At 32.2% G+C, this 21,932-nt stretch overlaps 1 protein-coding gene and 2 non-coding genes across 5 annotated transcripts in view; all 3 read left to right on the top strand.

Annotated features, from left to right (window-relative positions):
• Window positions 1-21,932, top strand: part of Tomosyn (syntaxin-binding protein tomosyn) — a 671,040-nt gene that overhangs the window by 367,267 nt on the left and 281,841 nt on the right. The window lies entirely within an intron of this gene.
• Window positions 112-230, top strand: LOC149420046 (5S ribosomal RNA). Its single transcript, XR_016302842.1, has one exon. It is a non-coding gene; the product is annotated as a 5S ribosomal RNA (ribosomal RNA).
• LOC149420045 (5S ribosomal RNA) lies at window positions 554-672 on the top strand. Its single transcript, XR_016302841.1, has one exon. It is a non-coding gene; the product is annotated as a 5S ribosomal RNA (ribosomal RNA).

Here is a 21,932-nt window from a genome sequence, read left to right as displayed (position 1 = left end):
ATCAACGTCGCATACACCTTGCTAATGTTTTCAGTATTATTAGGGCTTTTTTATACTAATTTTCATATATTTATTGGCAGGTAGAGTAGAAATTAATATTTTTTAGCGTTTGCCAACGACCATACCATGTTGAACACACCGGTTCTCGTCCGATCACCGAAGTTAAGCAACATTGGGCGCGGTCAGTACTTGGATGGGTGACCGCTTGGGAACACCGCGTGCCGTTGGCCCATTTTTTATGGTAATTTCATGTTTTTTTTTATTTTTTTATCGTTACTATAATTAATAATATCATAAAATTCTTTAACTTTTCAAGTATGCTACAGGCCTAAAATATTACTTAGTGGATTGATATTATGGTCAACCATTGAAAAAAAAAATTCCTACAAAGTTATGGATGTAATTACGATCTTTTTCAAGCGCGTATGTAATGATTATTTTTATCAACGTCGCACACACCTTGCTAATGTTTTCAGTATTATTAGGGCTTTTTTATACTAATTTTCATATATTTATTTGCAGGTAGAATAGAAATTAATATTATTTAGCGTTTGCCAACGACCATACCATGTTGAACACACCGGTTCTCGTCCGATCACCGAAGTTAAGCAACATTGGGCGCGGTCAGTACTTGGATGGGTGACCGCTTGGGAACACCGCGTGCCGTTGGCCCATTTTTTATGGTAATTTTATGTTTTTTTTTATTTTTTTATCGTTAACATCATAAAAAATTTTATATCATTCTTTAACTTTTCAATTATTCTACAGGCCTAAAATATTACTTAGTGGATTGATATTATCGTCAACCATTGAAAAAAAAAAAGGCGTTAAAAACAAAAAAATAATTTGCCATAGCCGAGAATCGAACTCGGATCAACTGCTTGGAAAGCAACTATGCTGACCATTACACCACCAACGCCAGTTGTCGAGATGAGCTAAGAAGCATTTATATTTTACTTCAAAACTTTGACTAGATCAAATGAACTTTAATCGGTCCCGCATTTTCGTTTCGGTCATGAGTTGGTTTTACTCCGGTCCACGAAATTGCATGACGCGCGTAAAGAAGTTTCACTTCAAAACTCTCTTACTACCATCATTACTAGCGGAAAATGTTGGAAGTGCAATGATGGAGGACTTAGCTAACAGATACAATAGCCATAAATGTGCGATATTCGCGTAGACTATCGACACATGGGTTAGATTATAATGGTTATAATCTAGGCAGGTATGTGCCTATGTAAATTAACGCACTGTTCGCTGAACCAAAAAGATAGGTATTCGTGAATGTGACTTACGGAAGAGTTGGTTGTGATATTCGATGATATGGTTATTTTGGTAGCGCTCGTGTGGTGGAGGAATTCACAGGCACTCGTATAAGATTAAGCTAATTATAACCCCGGCTAAAATTTGAATTAACACATCAGTTGGTTTATCGGTACTGTGTTTTGGTCAACTGTCATTAGATGACGTTTTAGCTACGGCGCGGGCGGCTAGATTCAACAATAGATGGAAACCCAACGCATGTGTCACCTCAGCTTCTAATCGGTCAGTAATTAATAAAATTTCATTGTCCTTATTTAAAAAAAATATATATTTATTCATTTTAACGGTAGGTACGTTATTGCCTTTTAAGAAAATGCATTAAGAAATTCTGTGTATAAACTAATCAAAAATAGATCATAAACCTTACCGCCATCTGCATAAAGAGTGTTATTGCTAGCGGCCTGATTTAAAATGATACATGACGTGTGCATCGCCTGTAGTGATGGATGAAAGATGCTGCCGACGCGGTATAATAATTATTTCCCTGTAGTTTAGTAATCTTGTGTTTTTTTCATGGTCTCTTTAAGCCTAAATAAAAAATGTTTCTCACCGCTGGATGGAAATCTACACAAATAGTGGTGTACAAGTTGTGCAAACACATTGAAGAACCTACAATAAATTATTGATAGTCATCTGATTTCATAAATAAATATTTTTAAAAATTAAAATCTAAAATTGCATTTAAGGGTTTCTTACTAAAGAATCCTTGGATTCTGTAATCCTGTCTAAGACGGGATTCGTGACGAGAGCATTATTCGAAATGTATTTCCTATCCGTTATTCCTCCCTCCCTCGTCGTAACAAGTAGTATAAGCGGTGCAGATCCGGCTACTCGCCTCCGTGAACACGGAAGAAGCGCTAATGCACGAACGTGTGTCTGGGGAATCTTAAAATCGTATAGTACACGTTGTTTTATTCCCATTTTCGTGCGACGGCCTCCGAGATCGAGGGGTAAAGCTCTCGACTAGCAAGCCGAAGGTTGCGGGTTCAAATTCTGGCGTAAATAATAAGTAAATTTTATTTTTGTTGTTTCAGAAATTACTCATTAAAAATAATATATAGTGTATTTGTGGCACGTTCCAAAGTGGAAGATATTCTCAGTATCGCCCTGGTGTAAGATCACCATTCAGAATTGAAACGTTGCTTAAAATGGTTTTGGCCGTGTTTGGTGACCAGATCTGAATAGCCAGGTACTTCCCCATCTTCCTCTTACCTATATAATTCCTCTCCCCACTACCATCAGCCTCTCAACAAGCCCCAATTGGGGTTGCTATAGTCTCGCTGGTTCCATACGGTTGAAAATATTAGTTGGGACTTTCTGCTGTATTCATAAAGAAATAAATATTTCTGGAGAGAACCAAGTACTTACACATTCATAAAACTGACCTTCTCCCAATAGGAGTCATGCAGAGAATAATAGATAAATCATATTACCGACTAACTAACAGATCACTTATTCCAAGAATTTCAAGTACTTTCATTGAAAAATTCAAATCAAAAATTTTCAAATCAAAAAGAAAAAGACAAGCTTATTAATTTATACCAATGCTTAACTGAAAACCGTACTAAAAGCAAAACGCGCTATTGTTTCTCTATTTGCACAGACAGACCAAGCCACGGCAACGCGTGGCGGGGTTAAGCTAGTTATCATTAAATTAAATCATTTTTCGAGGGTTGCCATTAAAACAGAGCTTAAGTAGCTACCTACATTGTTTGTAAGCAGGTACTTACAATTCCCGCTCGGTATAGAACTCGCATATCACTAATATCATGGTCTGGTAGCGTTCATCGGCTTGCGGTTGCGTGGTAATTCTTCATTATAACAAGACAATATAATGAAGATATTCAGTACATCAAAGCCAATGGAAACAAGCAGAGAATCTTTGTGTTTCTGATGAAACATTTACTGTAATCATCTATATATATTTAAATGATGGCATTATGTTCGCATTTTCCTAACGAAATTAATATGAAAACAGAAAAGTTTAAACCTGTTTTTGCTGAAAATTTTAGGTTCAATAAGTATTATCATAATTATCTTTTTTTAAGCAAGAAAGCTTTGTTTGCTTTTTCTTTAAAATTGCGATACGTAGATTCATTCCTTAACCATGGATATGCCATGGTTAAATTGCCCACCGCACGCTATTTCTCTCTAATGTAATTTTAAAAAAATGTAACGAAAACAGAAGGAAATTTTCTTGAGTTTTATTCTATTCTCCATCATAATAGACGGTTTTCACAATAAAATGAAGTCACATGAGGATTAATTGTAAATAAATACACTACTATTACTTTTAAAAATCGAATTTATGACATTTGAATTGAATTTCGCAACGCGCTTTTTCACATATAAAATAAACATATTTGCAAGTGACAAAACGACAAGCTAGAGTAATATTAATATACATCATTCCTTTTCAAGCGAATAAAATATATTTTTGGGTGCTAAGAGCATTTTTTAAGGTTCAAAATAGCATCAAATCTAGGCGAGTGCGGTGAGCTACTATCAACAATTCCACGGTGGATTTCTTGGCACGCTATGGGTTCAACAACATAATTTACGTTTATGGAATATCTTATATGGTTTAGCGAATGATATACATTTTTTTTAAATATTATTATGTAAGAAAGCTTTTTTATTTCTAAACTTTAGTAATATCAAATTTTCAATAAATCTCTAACCATTATAGTTTTTAAGATTGTTGCCAGTTAAAAAGAGTACTGTTTGACTTAAATATTTCTGATAGGCTCTGCGAAATTGTTGGCGCCAAACAGATTTTCTGTTTAATTCAAAATAGTCACCGTAATGTTATTTTTGTTTTTACATAAAATTTATATGCTCAATTATACTTTTTTATATTAAACCCACACAGGACGCCCTGAGGAAGATCATTTCCCTCAGGGCCTATGTCATCTTTTGGGGTGCTGTATGGAGGGTATTTTTTAAGGAAATTAAGTTTTGGGTAGGTAAAATATCTGAGGGTTGGGCGGGAATCTAGGGATTTGTGCGTCCAGGAGTTATGGTATTATACAATACTTTGTACTTCCAATAACAGCGTGAAAAATCCATTAATTAAATACTGATATTTTTTCGAAAACATAATACTATGTAAAGTGTAATCAAAACCAAGTAATTTTATGAATTAGAAAAATAAATATTTATTTAATCTTTCGCTGGAGTGTGTCTTCCATAGTGTCACCCCTGACTGACATTTCAATGACTCCGTCTGTTTCAATGTTCCGTGTGCGTCCCATTTGTGTTCCGTGTCCTCTTAGCAAACCGACAGGTGAAGGTGGTGGGCTAAGTCCGCCTATCCGCCCCGTCAGGCTCATGGCTCGGGGTCGCTTAGGCGGAGTCCGCAAACTGCGCCGCTGTTCGCTGAGAAAACAATAACCGCCCGGCTTAAGTGTAATTGAATTAGAATGATTGATTTTTGTTATTTAATAAAGTTAGTTCTTGAAATAATTGTTCAACTAAGAAAACATTATTATACTAAACAATAATTACTTACGTCGAAGAACAAGTTGTATAATGTAGTTAGGCAAACTTACTTTGCAATCAGTAGCGTCAATATTTTCTGTATACAAAGAAATCTATGGTTTTACTATGTGGGTAGGGTCGCTCAGGCGGAGTTCGCAAACGACGCAAACTCCGTGCGCTGGAAAAACAATAACCACCCGGCTTAAGGGATGAAACGCGGTAATTGAATTCGTATTCGCAAATGGAATGGTTTATTTGTGTTAGCTGCATGTGTGTGATTCAATTCAGTTCTAGGAAAAATAGGAATTATTGTTCAACCAAATATACATTAGAATCTAATCCAACAGTGCAATTTAGTTTATGTACTGGCGTAGTAGAGTTTAACATACCTTATTTTGTAGTCGGTGGGGATTTTGTAGATAAACCATATTATAAGACTTTTATGCATAAATCACAAAAGATAACAAATTATTATAAGCAATAATTATTAGCCTGAAACACCCATACAAATTGAAAATTATTTGCCGCCGACTTGATTGAAATATTTTTGAATCATTGTTAAATGAAAAATACTAGTACATTTTGAATTATTTGGCGGGTTTGGAATAAGCCGACGTATCTCAATTGGTAGAGCAGCTGACCGGCAGTCAGAAGGCTGCGGGATTGATTCCCGTCGGCGGCATATATTTTTGCTATGCATAAAATTCTCTTCTTATAAACATTAGTTTATCATTAAAATAATACTATTTGACAACTAAAAAATATTTCACCTATTAATTAAGATATAATGTCTCGACGCCATCTAATGGGAGATTCAGAAAAAACAAAGCCTTTCTACAAAAATAAGGTTGTTTTCACGTGAAAACATGTAATAAGCGATAATTTTTCAATGATCAATACTATTAAATATTGATTTATTTGGCGGTTTTGGAATAACGCTAACTTATCTGTATTGGTAGAGCAGCTGACCGAGAATCAGAAGTCTGCGGGTTCAATTCCCGTCGACGGCATTTATTTTATCTCGGGGGATTTTTTTCAATTTGTATTAATTCGTTCTTTTCTTAATTGAAAGTGTATTTCTTACCATAAGAATACTAGGATATCTTTTTCAAATATAAAAAAAAACTTTTTTTTACTGTTTAATAAAAATCTCTAAGTATTACGTGTAGTAAATAACAACTTAATTTGACAGCTCTGCCATCGTCGCCACTATTTATGTGCCGAATAGGAACACAATACAAAATGTAAAATCATTCTGCAATACATACACAACCAACTATCAGTCACACTCACTAACCAATAGAATGTATGACCTGGGCAACAAGTTTGGGGGTACTATTGATATATTTACTAACTCCATTTATAGAATAAAGCGTAATCTATACCAGCAGTTTGTTGGCTCCTTCAAATTATAGTAGCAGTTTTATTGATTTGTCTTATAAAAAGTATTGTTCTAGTTTCCATATTATTTTATGTTACTGTTACAGTTTATCAGTTTAATCAATATTTCATGCTTTAAAAACTTTGTGTATAATTTTAGATATCTCACTAGGTACATTCTGTTCTTAAAATCCATGTAAAAGCCCGGATTAGCGTAACGAAAAAAAAATTATAAAAAGAATATTCAGTTATAATTAACTTATCTATTCTCAAAGCCACATTTGAACTGATCACCTTGTAATTTCAGTAGAATCTTTGATTGAATTCTAGGTAGAGTTTAGAATTTGAATGTGAATTTAGTGTATCGATTTTACTTACACGTATCAATAAAATAAACGTCTGAAAGCAATACATTGTCTTGTGGAATCCAATCGATCTCCCTGGCAGTGTAATACTGACTACTGACGAAAGAAAAAAAACCCTAGGGAAATTATTCAATGTGTTTCCTTTTTACTGAACAATTTTCTTACAGAATTCAATTCAACCTTCCCTACTGTATTAAAAAAAAACTGACGTGAATGTATTATAAATAATATAATGTTTATATATTCCGATCCTTTATAAGTTTTTCACCACCGATATTTCTGACACGCATTGCTTCAGTATATTTTTTGCGTGAAATCCCCTGTTGGGGAAATTGAATTATGCCCAGGTTTTAAATATTTAAAAATACAAATCTTTTGTTTAGTAAAGTCTGGTTGGGGATAGTGTGAGGAATATTCCATGAACAATATATAATGCACGGAACAAAGAAGCTTTTTTTCTTAAATACGGTACAAAAGGTTGACAAGATTGGAATTTTACTATCAAACTACGTCACTTATCAAGACAAGTTTTTTTTACATCTCGTGTTTCAATGAAAGGGTAAATAATTTCTCAGAGAAATCTTTACTCTCGTAAGAGTTTCTTAAACACTGTCTTGTTTTTAGTTATTTGATTCTCGTTGCTATCAATAGGATTAAAGATTAGATCGTTGGGTAATCATGTGATTACATTGCATAATCAGCAACATTACACAGCTCAATTTGTCTTCATTCTTCTCCTTCTTTTGTAAGGTGGGGGCGTTAGAGAGGGACATAGATCCGTAAGTCAGCCTAGGGCTTCAGGCGTCTGGGGACCTCACCAGTCCCGCCCGGGAGTGAATGGAGCGGGCATTCGTTGACCACGTATTGAGTGGTCTGCACCACACCGCATTCACACATCGCCGATTCATTAAGGCCCCACATATAAGGCACATCGGCTGTTGGAGCACCTAATCACATTGATGACGGACCAAAGTTTACGAGGTAGTGAGAACCCAGGCTGTCTTTGTCAAATAACAGTTATATTATTGTGTAATGGAACCAAGGGAGATAGGTCATGAAAAATTACTAATATAAAATTGCGCGCACAAAAGTATCGCCAACTTCGTTCACTCATACTCCGGCAAAGCATATCTACGTACAGTGGCGTTTCACATTTTGTTCTGTTTGGTACCGTGGCCTTGATAGTCCTTGCAGTTTAGTCATAGTTCGGCAACAGTCAGCACGCTTTCATGCCGTATCTATCTTTGTTTCTTTTATCTATGTATGAAACGCAATACTCTTTATTGATAAAAGTGTAGGCTACTTGCAATACAGTAGTAGTATTTTATTACATACGTTCACAAATATCAATACGCAAACGCCAAAATATGTAAACTGCTGACTTGCTTTAAAAAAGTTTTTCAAGATGAAGGCGCTGCCTTCGGCAAGTGTTGATTGTTTGTGAACAAAGGGAATTTTCGTACTTCTCGAAACACAAAACAATTATTATTCTATCCATCTTCTAGATGTAAGAATATTTATCGCCGAGGAAACAATATAACTTTCTGTAAAATGATATTAAAATTGTGCAGGTATGAAACAGATGATCCCATCCACCCCTACTGAAAATTTTTATCACTTACACTTATCGTTAGTATGTTTTACCTTTATATTATTATAGCAGTGCTCCAACGAGATATTGTAATTTGATTAGTAGAGTATAACACTTGGCTTGTGTTAGCTATATATATCCACTAAAGATTTTTATTTTATTTATTTGTTAAGACATACACAGTACAATAAGATACAGTTAGATATTTTTAGTTATTACATAGTTGCAGTACCTATTACGTATGTCCATAAAATATCGAAGGAAGTGTGTGGATAGATAATAATAAATGAATTGAAAACAAGAATTATAATAAGCTCACGAATTGTAATTGACTGTTAATACATAGAAGTTTTGAAAAAAAAAGTGAAAATATTTTTGAAATATGTCATACTAAGAAATTTAATAAGTTAGTTTTGTATGTTAGAAAGGAATCATGAAAGATTTCTAAATGTAGTAATTTTTCGTAATGGGTGTATGTTGTGATTGCGCGAGTAATTACTGAGTTTTTTGCTGCATTGGTATTGTTGACTTCAATATGAAAAAGTGTAGTGTGCCTGGTACGCCTCGTTGGAACATTTAAACCAATGACGGATAGCAGTTCGGGAGTATTTATTTTATTATTTAGCTGATTATGTAGAAACAACAGATCTGACAATGTGCTTCTTTTTTGTAAAGTTGACAAATGATTCGAGGAACGTGTGCCTGAAGTAAGCTTAATTTTTCTCGCTTCTATTAAAATTGATCAAACTTTTTTCTTTGGACAGATAATCGATTTTATTGACCTATTCGGACAGAAAAGCTTCCTTTAATATGGTACTAAACTCTACAGCAAAATTCCACTCTCATTCAATCATAAAATTTAAAAAATAATAATATCATAACATTCAAATCTCAAATAAAAAGTTGTATACTATACTCTACTATACTAAATACACACTGAAACCGAAACCACATAACTATACTAAAAAAACGCCACGCCGTATAGTTTTATTTATTTCAGAAAAAACACTCCATATTATATTTATTATTATTTTTTTTTTTTTTTATTTGGTACAATTTTTTTTTACATTTCAAAGTTTTCCAGTAATGTTGGCCTCATTGGGTGGCTTGCCCGTGCTGAGGCCTTCATTTTATAATATGAAAATATAATCTAAATACAATCTACAATATAAGATAAAATAATACATTTAATATATTCTTTGATGGGCGGACATAAGAGTATAACTGCAAAAGTGTAACTTTTCAGGAGAGCAAAAAAACATTATTATGAACCCAATTATTTTGCTACAGAACTCATATTTTGAGAAATGGGTTACTATTTACAGATTATTTAATCTATTTAAACACATTGGTGTTATTTATACAAATAATAAAGATATTCAACATATACTATTTGAACCATTGAAGATAGAACATAAATGTGTCCACTTATACTACTAGAACTAACATATACTATTTGTACCACTCAATTAATGATATTAATTAGTCTACTTATATTACTGAGACCATCTTGTACTGTTTGTACCACTGAAAATATGACGGAAATGCGCATATTTATCTTATTAAAACCATTATTTTAAAAATATTTATTATTATTTTGTGAAATAAAAGTACAAGTATATTTGCATTAAAAAAATGTATTTTAGCACAGACATTACACAAAAGTATTGTATTATTGGAATTGTTCAATATCTGGTAATGAGTCTCGGACATCACCATCCTTAAGATTTAAATTGTGATACACGGGATGAATTAATGGTAAAAGTGCCAAAATATCCTTCTTCTTTTCTTTTGATATTGGAAGAACATCATTACATATAACACTTGCCTGGCTTGCCTGTGTAGGATTTCTATTTCCTCGTAGATATGGTGTTGGCAAACACTGCTGCAAATCAAATGTGTAACTGACTACAGTACTGTCATTCTGGGCCCTCTCTTTGTCTGCTTGTTTGGAGACAAATGCAGAATCTGCTAAAATATGGTGATTTTTTTTGCTCATTTTCAATATTTTTTTCTCATTTGAATCCGCAGTTGTCTCAATTTTCATTTTGAGAACATCGCATAGATGGCATGTGTCAACTTTTGGCAACTTAAATTTCAATTTCAACTTATGAAATTCTTGAGAATATGTTTTGCGTGAGACAGGTTTTGTTGTCACGCTTTCACGATACGCATTGTACATTAATTGTATGTTTAAATGCGCAGGTAAATATTTTTTGTCGTTAGTTCTTCTGGTGTAGTGTGATTCGTAAGAGGGAAATGAATTTATGTGTTTTCCAACATTCTCCAGTTCTTCATCACAGTGTTTGTGGATTGGCACAATACTCCCCTCAGTCAAGCCTGTCAAAGATTTATTTTTATTTTGGATGACTGTTGTAACAAACATTTGACTTTCATCTAATATTTTCATAAAGCAACCTCGGCAAACAGTGTCCCTTTTTCCATTTATTTTGAAAAAAAACCTATTTGAATATTTTCGATTTTTTATAATAACTTCATTGGTAGTTCGCTTTATTGGTCGAACAGTTTCCATAGAATCAATAAGACTTCCTACATATGCTACTCTTTTTGAGTACTCTCCAAGAGCCCAATATTCAGTAAACATTTTGTTCTCTGATAAATTCTGGGATGCGTTCATTACATTTCATACGACAATTAGGTAAATTTTTCACGCATCTTTTCTACACAGTTTTACCGTTAAGGGTGGTATAAGATAGACCGATATTTCTTTTTGTTTTCTTGTCTGCTCTGTATTTTCTGATATTCATAACCGCCTTTGTATTACTATCAGTTTTATTTCCATTTTCTGGAGTGTTACAAATACTGATAACTGGTGGTAGTAGTAGATTTTGTGGTTCCGTGTGGGTACTTAGTAAATCTTCACAGTGTGGGACATAGTTAGGGTCTTTATCAGTGTCGTCGCTACTAAAATCGCTATCATGACTTTCAAAAATGTTTTCGCTTACAATCAGTTCTTCATTTCCATTTGCTAAAGGGCATTCATTCAGGAGAATGTCGTTTGAAGAGATAACTTCTACTAGAATGTCAGTTTCATTATTTAATCCGGGCTCCAAAACAGTCTGATGGTATCCATCTAGAAAATAGTTTGTGAAAATTATAATCATTATGTATAACTAGAAACATACCCAAACAATTATATCGTACAATATCATGAGAAATACAAATTGTATTCACAACATACCTAAAATTTGTAAAAAATTATTGTCAGACAAAGGCATGACGTCATAGCTTGTTGAAGGAATATTCATAGCTTGTCGAGTGGGCTCCAAAGCAACCTGACCGTACGTTCCTATAAAAAATAAGTTTATGTAAATTAATATAATATTATTTCTTCATATGAAGCGGTTACTTTGTGATGTGACATTATAATTTAAAATTAAACAGTAACTTTGTAAGTGATGTTTACAAAGTTACTGTTTAATTTTAAATTAATATAATATTATAATAAAACAGATCAAGCAAAATGAAAAATAATTCATAATAATTATGTTAAACTCATTCAGTATCACAATAACTAACATTTAATTTCCAATGAAAGATTTACGTATTTTAAATATTATATATATATACAATTGGTATATTATAATATGTACATTGTACATACCTATAACTTGTAAAACACTATCGTCTGACAATGATTGCATTTTCTCATTGCTTGATGAAAGTATATGCATTGGCACATTGTTAGATTCAATTTTATTATTTAATGAGGAATCCAAAACACCTTCATCAGGAGCTCCTATAGAATATAAATTTATGATACATTAACATTAATCTCAGATAAAGAATAAGGCACCATCATAATATTATTTTAGGATAAAACACCATCATATAGGTACATAGGTTAGGTATACAGATAAAACAGGTATTTCTCTATTTTATTATAAACAGTGATATAAAAACGATCTAAAGTTGGAGAAAGCCATACATGAAATTAATTTAATCTCTCTTTTTGTATCTATATGATTAAATGTATTCCTAGGTATTCTACTTTTTTGGGGTTAGAATTTGTAAACTTTTGTTATTAAATTTACTGATATAAATAGGAAACATTATCCAAAATTTATACACTTACCACAAGCCTTGTTTAAATTTTTCATCATTTCCATAAAACGCCGAGATCTTTTCATTTTGTAATAACAATTAATTGAGTTAAGTAAATAAATAATCCACAGAACACAAAATAATCACAACAATGTAAAGCAAATGACAAACGTCAAAACTACTAGTGACAAACTTCATGGTCACAATAGTACAAGTTCATAGGCACGCCTAGCGACATAAATCGTTTAGAAGTATTATCGGTGGATGTAACAGTATAAGGTACACTTATACTTATGAAACTGAAGAAATGTGTCGAATTACTTTTTGCATGTGTGTGTACCATCTAGTACAAGTACTTTTATTCTGTTTGAACCGAATCTTTGAGCTAAAGAGGTGATTGTCATTACGAGTATAAGTGATCTTATACTTATGATCTCAAGTATTTTAAGTTAGTTTAATAGGCACAAAGTTGTTTATTTATGTTTTGAGTACTGGTGTAACTATACGGTTAATACCATTGATGCCGGCATACACAAGACACATTTTCTCATATAAATCGTTAAATGGTCAAAAATGCAGTTATACTGTTATGTCCGCCCATCAAAGTATAATCTTGTGTGTTTGTGAGTGATGTGTGTTTATATTGGTTTTGTGTGTTACGTGAAGGTTTTATTTTTATTTTATGCTATGACATTTTGGTAATATTGTCTTTTTTGTTCTTTAATCCATTTCGTAATTTTGTGTGTGAATTTATTTTTATTTTCCTCAATTTTAATATCAATTTTTAGACTGTTGAAAGCTTTTATAGCATGGTATTGGTAGTGTCTTTGTCCAAAGCTTGAATTTACTGTCCGAGTTTTTATGTTTTCTTTGTACGCTTGTCTAACTGGTCTGTTAGTGATAATATAATTACTTCATATTAGTTGTTCTACAAAATTTTGATAATATGCAAATAAAATCCTTAACACTGGAGATCCCAGTGAGGATATCGTTTTCTTTATTTGTTATAAAAAAGGATGATAATTAATCATTTATTTTTATTTTAACTTTTAAATCTTCCCCACAGGAAAAACTAATCTCTTCCACACACTTTTCCACAAATGATTATCTAATCAATCCACATTATGCAAGTGCATTATATAAGTATAATAAATACAAAATAATACAAGAAAAACACATCAAATCACCAGAGATCAAATTGGAAAATAATTCACCGACTCCAGATATTTTCATATCAGAGGGTTCGGCTCGGTAAAACTTCTAATTGGACCTATAAATCCTACTGATCCCTCTATATAAATATTTAAAAAACCTTTCGTAATCCTACATGTATTTAAAATGACTGATTTTCGAATTTTTATATATAAATTCTTTGACAGATCTAATACGCCTAAATTTTGAATGAGAGAGCTAGGTATAATGCCAGTAGCCGAATTAACAAATGGTAATATTTTTATAGTCTGAGAATGCCAATTTCTTTTAATCTCATTTCCTAAATTTGTGTATTTTCTTATTTTATCAGAAACAGATTTTTTAACATTACAGAAATTTGGTATAGCAAATTTATTTTTTATTTAGTTATGTTGGGAGTCGAAAGGCTTTATATAAATTGGCTACATCGGTTTTCAATCGATTATACATAGTTATTGGAATTTTCTTTTTTTATTTAAATAATCTATTTCTCAATGGTTATTTTTGAAGATTTTAATATCAAAATCTTTTCGTTAAATAAGCGTCAATAGTGAATTATAAATCATCAATATTTATATTTTATTACCTCTAACCCCTATTTCTCGATTATCTGTAAAACGATAACGCTTTAGTGGGCAAATCGGTGCCATCAATACCCACTTTAAGTTATGAAATCGATTTGGCGATTCATTCGAGAAAACATCACCTTAATTGAAATTTATAGCCCCATAGAAAGTTCTCTTAACTGCCTTCTCCCTCGGGTCTAGCGAACTAAAAGTTGTGGTAGCATCTTTTGATAAATTTAAACCTTTTTACTTTGCCGAAAGGAAGACATTTTTACACAAACGTAAAATGTCGCATTATCATATGGCTGAAAAGTTAGCTAGTGTGACCGCGGTACATGTAATTTATAAAGAATATTCTGTATGAGACCTTTTCTGTATACCAATGTCTTAATTTTTTTATTTCTAACTTTCAATACATTTTTTTTTCTGATATATGTTATCACAAATCGAGGAGTCCTGATGAAAAGGTGGCACAGTAAAGTCAATCAACTTGATTGAGTCCGGTTATATCAAGAGTCAAAATAACAGAAGACCGTCTAGGGGAAGATGTACGAATTGGAATGAGTGTGTGCCGAAACAGTGGCGGTCCACCCACTCGGCCTACCCCTGCGTAAAAATTATGAGAGATATAAATCTGTCTGTTGAATCAAAATCTCTAAACATCACGCATTCAACAATATAATCATTTCAATCCTGGTTGCAAGGGTGGCAAGACAGGACGACGCTCTAACACGAAAACGGGACGACGCGCGACGCTTCGACTTGGCTGTGCGGTATATTTGCTTCTATTCTCACTAAAATTGGCAATGGTTTTTTTATAAATGATGATGAATTTTTAAATATGAATGACTGCATATTTGAATGCATGCATATATTGGAGGTGAAAATTAACCCACTTCCCGACATTCGATCAGCTGAAACTCGGCAGATACACCCGTAGTCGATGACCGTGCAGTCTCTTGGTGGCAATCACATGCACACTCGCGGACATATGCGCATTTCTCTGAAATCGTGTGATATTACTGCAGTTTATATACGAAATAAAATTTATCATCTTTTTTTAAATAGATGTGTATTATAGTTAAAAACTAATTTTAATTAGTATGACAGAATTGTTTTATTTAATAAAATATAATGTCATGTTTACTTTTATTTTCACGTTTCATATCTGCTAGGCGCTCCGTGACGAGTATTTGTTGTGTTGTTGTCATATCCATCATTTAAAGATTCTGTTTATTTCGTTCAATTTGTAAAACTCAATACTAACCATTTTTCAAATATTCTCCTGGGGAGCTCCCTCTCCAATATTGTTTATAAGATTTGAATTAACTGATCAGCTCTCAAATACGTCGCGAACAAAACGGGATGGTTCGCGAGTCGTCGCGTTTTAATATTTCCCGATAATTGAATTCACATGCCCAACGCTCTGCTGAATATTCACACACAATACGGAAGCTATGCACGCGATTTTCGATTAAATATTTTCTGATGACATCATTCAATTTGATTTACTAAATTATTGATTGACGTGTGCGAACACTCTCGTTTCATTTTTTAATGAAATTTGATATTCAACTAGTATTTTTTTAATATAAACTACAAAAAATTATAATTTTTTGACATCTTTGAATTCACCCAGAACAAGAACCTAATATAGCAAACCTCAGGAGATACATACGTTAGGAAGAAATTGAATATCGCATACTCATCTTTTTATTCTAAATGGCGCCAAGGGGGAGTGCCAGTACATTTCAACCAGTTAATAGCCGAGTGGTGAAGTGCGTCGGGTGTCCACCCAGGCACTGAGGGTTCAATCCTGTCTCACTACACAGCACTACGCTTAAAATGGTATATTTTATTATGAATTATGGTGGGCGGAATTTAACCATTGCCATATAATATATAACCTGGGAATGTTTGTCTATCTTTAAAAAAATAAATTAAATTTATTATTGTTATCTACCATCTAAAAATTACATACTTTTTCTTTTCTGCCTTTTTGTACTGCTGAAAATTCATTTATATTAAGTAAGTATTGTAAGTAAAATATTTCGAACACTTCCTTGTTCAGTTGATTTCTAGAAATCAATAATTTCGAAAAATATTTTGATTTCGGGTGGTTAAATGCGCATATCTCTATTTTTAATACATTCTGCACAAACTAATATCGATTACTTAAAATCAAGACATTTTATATCCACTTTTTGACAAAATTGTGTTTTGAACTAGATTACCAAGGACTGTAAAATATGTACATGTAAAAAGTAGGCATCTTTAACTCACTCCTTTTCAAATATATTTACGTAAAAAACATGCTTTCCAAGATTTTCATATTGTTCCAGAAATCATGGTTTATGGAAATTGTTGCGTACCGAATCGGTTGGTGCTGGAAGAATAAAGTGTAATTTTGAACGAGAAAATATGATTGAACAATCGAGTTTATCACAAGAAAAAATAGGAGTGGGAAAGGAGGTTTTACCTTGCGAATGTTGTCGCTTAAATTGCAAGTTGTGATGTTGGTCTTAAAACGATGCCATACGTAGTAACTCAAAATCATGTGTTTTTGGTTTGAAAATTTGGTCGCCTAGAAATGTTTCAGATGATTTAATTAAATACTGCGAGTAGAATTCATCTTGGCCTTTGAAATGATCGAGTATTTTTTAGATATGTCTTTTTATAAGCCCAGAAAAATAATGTATAAGGCCTTTGAAAACTGATTTAAAGCTAAAAATCTCCTTCTTACGAACCTATTTTCGGTTATGATTTTATTGTTTAATGTGGCAAATTAAGTTACTTATAAAATGATCGAAAAAAAATAATATATATTTATGCCTGAAAATCCACAAAATAAAATAAAAGGCACTTTTTGGCCATGTTTTTTTTTCTTGCATACATCAAAACAGGCGGATGGTGTTAAGCGGGAGTTTAAACCTTATCGCCATCTACGTAAGGGTTGTTATTGATAGCGGCTCATTTTAAAATATTACACGACGTAGTGCATCGCCTTAAACGTTCTGTTTGCACTATAGTCTATCGATGTAAACAATATTGTTTCAATACGTGAACGGTTTTTGTATCACAAATATTAATTGTTTCACAACATAAACGGTTTTTTTTACTACTTTCGATAATATACCATATTTATTCAATGTATGATAATTGGGGCTGATAAATTATACTGTTTCTGATAATTATTAGGAGTAAGCGTCAAATATGCAAAAGATATGCAACGACTTAAAATAACACCAATAGGGAATTCTCTTCAAACCAAAAAATCACTTATTATTAATTATTCACATGTAGAAACACTTCAGACACAAGAATACATAGTTTTTATAATTTTTAAAAATTATTTATTAAAGTTATAATGACTTTAAAAACAGGCGCGAACGAAATATTTCAATGCAGCTAAAAACGCTCGGTGATTGATCAAGCGTTCAAGGGCGAACGATGACATCACTGTTGACCGGCCCGAGTAGATCCTGCAAACCGATGGCGGCGGCGGCGGCAAAGGTGTGACGTAGCACTTGTGACGTAGCGGTCAAAATGGCGCATGACCGTTTTCAGAGCCGAAATAGCACGCAATTTTTAAAACAACTACAAAAAATTGAAAATGCATTTAAAAAAAAAAAAAAAAAAAGAGGCACATAATAAAATAATTATCTTTATTGAAATAAATTATTTACAAAATGCACGAGAATTCCCTATTAACGAAAGACACACTTTCGATCTTCTATTTTTCAAATCTTCTTGCTTCTTTTTTCGAAGGTAGGAAATGGAATAAAAACAAGGGGAGGGCAATTTAGGTAGAAACCGGATGGTTGGAATAACCATCAAAATGTTTCAATAGTAAATAGAGATAAACCATGATTTTCCTCTTTAACCCGTCAAGCCTCTGGCGTGTTCAGTCAGAAGGTAAAAGTGTTTCTACTTTGTAATAAAATCCTAATAAATGGATTAATTCTGAACGTATCCGAAAACTAAAGACTGTTTTTGAAAGATGATGAAATACGCTTTCAAATATTATTGTTAGAAATAAACGCATATTTTTTGAAATATTACATTTTTAATGCAAACATTTTTTTTAAATGTGGCTCACATTACGTTTTTTGTAATTAAAATTATTGATAACGAAAAAAAAGAAAAACAAACTTGTTTCACTAGACAAGTGTATTATAAACACTACAGTCACTTGATTTTTTGTCGTTTCATATGAAAAGAATTCGTAAAAAGTTTCATAAATTTTTTTCAAATTGCGGTCGGAAACTTTGGTTTCAAAGAGGTGCACATTTTAATTTGCTCTAGTTAACTTGTAGATTTTAATATGAAGCGTTTTCTATTGCGTTTAGATCAAATTTTTCACCATAATAGTAAGGGAGACACAACGATTTCTATGAACCCTATTCGCTTTCGCTTCCTGTCCCCAAAAGCGAACAAATTAGCATGAGGGGTTAAGATACCGGCTTTCAGCTACTATAACGTTATTATATCGTGAGATCATTTTGATATCGTGATATCATTTTGTATTAAATTTATTTTGATATCGTGATATAATTTTGTATTAAATTCATTTTGCTATCGTGAGATCATTTTGTATTAAATTTATTTTGCTATCGTGATATCATAATATAATAAATTTATTTTGATATCGTGATATCATTTTGTATTAAAATTATTTTGATGTAGTAATATCATTTTGTATTAAATTTATTTTCATATCGTGATATCATTTTGTATTAAAATTATTATGATATCGTGTTATCATTTTGTATTAAATTTATTCTGATATCGTGATATCATTTCGTATTTAATTTATATTGATATCGTGATATAATTTTGTATTAAATTTATATTGATATCGTGATGCCATTTTGTATTAAATTTATATTGATATCGTAATATCATTTTGTATTAAATTTATATTGATATCGTGATACCATTTTGTATTAAATTTATATTGATATCGTAATATCATTTTGTATTAAATTTATTTTGATATCGTGATTTTTTTCTACTTAACCTACCTTTGTATCAGGAAGTAACATTAAAAAATAAACACTATGCATTCTTATTCCAATCTCCATGTTTTACTTTGTACATTATTTCAAATCAGAAATCTATTTTCGCGAGTTTTTCTTCGAAAGGCTCTTTTATTACGTGTATTTGTTCAGCCCAGTACTATATCTTACCGTATTTTTTCCGATTCAATCAATAAACCACTTTTTTCAGAAAAGGATTTTCCTGAAAGTCCTGAGCCTTATTACTTTTCCTGTTTGCACCAGAAAAACGATATTCCCGCCTTTTCTACTCTGTACAGATTTCTAAAAATAATATTTATCTTTCTCTTCTTAGTATTTCCGCATCCGCATCCTCGTTATTTTTTTACTTGGATACAAAACCTTTTATTTCAATTTATTTTTGACGATAATCCAACAGTTTCCCTACAGTAAATTCATTTTTTTACTATACACTGGTGAACCCCGCAGTACTTCGCTATTGCTAATGTCTTTATCTTTCCGACTTCTTCCGCCATTCACTACTGTATACCACAATGTTACTGTTAAAAAACTACATTATATCGACTTTAATATGTTGCAAAGATATTGCGTTAGGTATTTCTCGGACGTTCCCGACTTATTCTACCATTCAAAGGACTCTCTAAACATTCCTGGCACTAATAAGAACAAACTTTGAATATTTCAGCGATATCAGTCGACTTCTTTTCGAGTTATGCGAGCACAAACATACGCAGGATGAATTTTATAGTATATTTCGATGATTATTTTTTTATTGTAATTACCACACAATACTCAAACTATCCGGAGCCATTGGGACTAAGTATCCCCATTTGGGATTCGTAGTGAGGCTAAAGTGAGCGAGAAAAGGAAGGGGATAGGGCAATAGGAAAGTGGGAAAGTGTCGGGCTATTCTGATCTGATCACCAACACGGCTTAAGCCATTTCAAACAATGTGTCGACTCTGAATGGTGGTCTTTCATCTGAGTCGAGATACCACTCAGGATGTTTTTGATTTTCAGAAGAATTCTTGCCTGAACAGACTATGCAATAATTACAATAGCGTATTATCCAAGGTTGATATTTTCAGTTGCGAACTTACCAAATACAAGAGGTCCATAAAATAATATTTCTCTGATGGTTTGTGAATAATGTGTATGTCTGTAATGTTGTTTATATCTCTATTATGATTTGATTTATATCTACAACCTCTCTCCATGGCTATAAATGTATTGTTTTGTAAATTTTTCGTTTTATGTAATCTTTTGTTTTGTTTAAATTTTCTAATTCATATTCCTTTCTCACAAATTTAATTTACTTATTCCATATTATGTTGTCTCAGTAGAGGTAAAGTCACAAGGAGGAAATCCATAATTGGTGTTATTTTACTATATAATACAAACTGTCGATTTCCCGAAAGTGAATAAATAAATAAATATGGCGTATCTTATCTCTAATCAACATTATTAAAGAAAAAAATCCTTTTAAAATCTGTATTTTTTTTTAAATGTGCAGCTCATTGCTTTGCTTATATATATATTAGAAACGCTAAAGTTCAGAGTCAAAAATATAACCAGCAAGCAATTTCCTATACTATAGTACTAAATTCTGCAACAAATCTAACTCTTATTCAAAAATCTCAACAATAGTATAATATTCAAATCTCAAGTAAAAAGCTAGATACAAAAGAGATCAGAGATAGATAATATAATGACACCAAATAAAGACCGAAACTGAAACTTTGAATGAAAAAATCCTAATGCAATAAAATATTTTTATTGTATTTTATTCGAAATCATAATTAAGATTTATCTCTCATTTGGTTACCCAACTAACTTCCTCATCCCTTGTTCATTCCGCCTAAGAATAAGAACCCAACCAGACTTTCCCGATTAAATTGGTCTTTTAATAAGAAGATTCGAACAACATTAAGTTGATTTGCAAACACAGCAGAGATATTGCGTCCCTGTTTCTGCGCGAGGATTTTCAATTTATTCAAATTTTAATGATTTTGTAAATTATCATTTCAGTGTCATATTACTTTATGCCCGTAACAAATACAAATATGATTGCTAAACATATAAGGTAAATAAGATTGTAATACAATTGCATGAAAGTAGTTACTTCAAGGATACTTTTAAATAAACGCAATATTCTTTGAACAAGTAAAAACAATATCGGTAGGTTATTAATAATTACCGGTATCATCAAGAATGCTACTTTGTCGTGCCCAAGGCCAGCCCTATGCGGGCGCAATTGGAGCAGTCTGCTCCGGGGGTCGAATTGCCGAGGCGCCAAGGCGCTGAAAACACCAAACCGACCATCAGATTATTTTTCAAGCGCCGTTGGGCTCAGAGAGCCCTGTGAGCCTCCAATGCGAGACTACCCATTTTTCATCCATTTTGTCATCGGTAACCTTAATTTGTATTTATTTACACTCACGTACTAATTGGTTATATCGTAAACGTCTTTATTGAATTATTGTATATTATTACATATAATTTCTTACTTTAACTTATTACTATACTACAGATTGCTACTTATATTATATTTATATCTCTTTGTTTTTTCATACTTTTAACCTTACTTACTATTTACTGATTATACCATTATACTTACATTTATATTGTTGCATTCCTTATGTTGCTGTACTATTCTCTGTAAATTAGTATGTGAATGGCACATGTTGTGCCGTATATGTGAAATAAATTATGTAGGTTTAAAGTAGGTTTAAAGTATAATATAAGTATATTTTTTGTATTTTTTTCACAGTCCTCCTCACTAGGGTTTCCTGTTCTGAGGCGGCCTGTAGTTTTTCTTAAATTTTTGTATTTAGTTTTGAATTGTCTTTACATTGTCTTCATAATGTTTGTAAGTTGATTATTACTTTGATCTTTAAGCCATGTTTTGACTTTTGTTTTAAATATACTCATTTCGTTTATTTTTTTGGTTTCAT

Source organism: Hesperophylax consimilis, chromosome 11, assembly GCF_061612785.1.
Source record: "Hesperophylax consimilis isolate HC1 chromosome 11, BYU_Hcon_1.0, whole genome shotgun sequence".
In the NCBI taxonomy this organism is placed as follows: Eukaryota; Metazoa; Arthropoda; class Insecta; order Trichoptera; family Limnephilidae; genus Hesperophylax; species Hesperophylax consimilis.
The sequence above is the reverse complement of the archived record's forward strand: the minus strand, read 5'-3'. Positions and strand labels throughout refer to the sequence as shown.